Below are 2,309 nucleotides of genomic sequence, written 5' to 3' on the forward strand. Positions count from 1 at the left end.
TGGTTTTCTACGGGGTACCACTGCCCTATTTCAGGCGATTGGTGCATCTGCAGTAAAGACACACACATCCCTCCTGCATCAGCACATGGACCCAGTGCTGAGATCTGTCGCTTGTGTTGCATATGGCAGAGCACCAGCTGGCACCACCACAGCACAGACCTCATCTTAAAGCAGAATGAAGCTCTGGTTCCCAAGAGCGTCCATTACTTCCTGTAGGGTTCTCAGCCTTTGTTTTGTCTTGCGGAAACAGATTTCTCATTGCCCAAAAAGAAGGCACAGTGAGTCTTTGAGCAGAGCAGAAAGACCCATCAGCCCAGAGCTACTGTGCAGAGCAGGGGTGGCCCAATGACCAGAACATCTTGTACTCCTCACTACAGAAAGACTCATACAACTTACACTGAGTATCTTAGCCTGGACAAGGACATAGATTTTTGTCTTAATTTTGTACAGTGTTGCTGAGGGTACATACCTCCCCCACCCCACTCCAGTCACTTAAATTACCCTCTCTTCACATGGCAGAAAACACCTGATGTCTAAACTTGACTTTCTTGCTGGATTACCAGTTTCATGAGAGTGGAGATTACGTCTGCTATAGTAACCCAGTGTGCCACAAGCCTTTGTTCTTCCAACAGGGAAATGACAACAGACCAAAGTAAGAATTCTACCAAAGCCTAACGTGACAAATCAGTGAGTTTACTGAGGTTACTCATGGGGTTCTGGGCCACTGAAATATCCATCCCAACTTGGGTGACGACAACTCATGAAAGTTTCAACCCTAGGGTTCTCTGTACAACTTGAAGGCAGTTCAACAGGTGGAAGAATCCTCCAGACAATTCTTCTGGTAAGAGTCTCCCTCCCCACTGCAGTTAACTACTAGTCCATAATCTTGGTGAGAGGCCTATGCATCCTGCTAGTTTCAGGAAATTCTTGAGACTTACGAGTTGTCTACTTTTTTTTTTTTTTTTGGAAAATGTTTGCATTTAATTAACCTCTGAAGTGGCTTTAAGCTACCAGAACACAGGCACCTCCAACACCCTTTATCTTCTCTTCAGCTCTTCTGCTGAAGAATTTGGCCTTCATGATGACAGGTTGCTTAGGGAACTTCCCCTTCCCCAGTACTTTGTAGTAGCCTGATAGAACAACATCAATGGTGGGAGCAGCTCCAGTCTTGTTTTTTGCTGCATTGACCCGTGTCTGCTCACTGACCAACGTCCATAATTTATCCAGGTTGACAGTTGGGCAGAAGCTCTGGTTCCTCTTCAAGTGGTAATGCCTCATGCCAACTTTCCTGAAGTAACCTGGATGATATTTGTCAAAGTTGATCCTGTGGTGATGCAGGCCTCCAGCATTCCCGCAGCCTCCTGGGTGCTTGCGGCACTTACCGACGCGACTGTGGCCGTGTCTCATGTGGCCTCAGAGTTTCCGGGTCTTCCTCAGAGGATGGCATGGTGGTGGTAGAAAAGAAAGAGCGAGTTGTCTACTTCTTGAGTCCGAAACTTCCCATTCCTTTCTGGGAAGAATGTTTTAACATGACTTTCTGAGCATTAAGGAGTCTTCCAGAGGGATGGAATGGTTCAACTCAAAGGAAATTGCTACCTGCTATAAATAGATAGAAAGGAAGTGTTGTTATGAAGAAGACCCACATATCAACAGCAGAGTTAAAGGTGGTATTGAAGCTATTATTGAAAACATTGTGTAACCAGAGAAACCAAAGGCGGGGTCTCATCCAGGAAAAGCCCACAATGAAAGAAGAAATACCCATGCAACCAACACCTTACAGCATCACAGTAGCTCATACGCTGGTGTGGTTACAACAGCAGGGCAGTTAGGGCAGTTTGAGAAGCACAGAGTGTCTTTCTCCTTGGGGCTTAACTATCTACAATGCTGCTTAACAACTGTCTGAAAAGCCTCTCTGAAACTCCTATATCACAACATTTCTGTCAGAAAATGGGAAAGACATTAGTCAGTGGTAAAAAACAATAAGGAACCAAACTGGACATCAATAAAATTGCTAGACTTCAAGAAAAGCTCACAGTTTGAACTATTCTTCCAAAAGTAAAAATTTTCTCTTTAGCAAAAGTTAATTAAAAGAAAGAATATCTTTTACATACGATCTAACTTTGTGTTTTAGAAGCAAAACATCTATTGGGTTACATTTGTTTTGGGGTTTTCTTTTCTTTTTTAATTCTTTAGGTTTTTTTTTTTAAGCCAAAAGTTTTTCATAGACCTAACCTCAAAGGTGGATACATTCACATGTAACCAACTATACACCTAGTATTACATGATATGTAAGCTTGCTGTGGTTTGGG

The 2,309-nt window shown here is 43.3% G+C and overlaps 1 pseudogene; it reads right to left on the reverse strand.

Annotated features, from left to right (window-relative positions):
- Positions 1-995: 995 nt before the first annotated feature.
- Positions 996-1,279, reverse strand: Rpl27al1 (ribosomal protein L27A like 1; annotated as a pseudogene).
- Positions 1,280-2,309: the final 1,030 nt, after the last annotated feature.

This window comes from Rattus norvegicus, chromosome 17, assembly GCF_021556685.1.
Source record: "Rattus norvegicus strain SHRSP/BbbUtx chromosome 17, alternate assembly SHRSP_T2T, whole genome shotgun sequence".
NCBI lineage: Eukaryota > Metazoa > Chordata > Mammalia > Rodentia > Muridae > Rattus > Rattus norvegicus.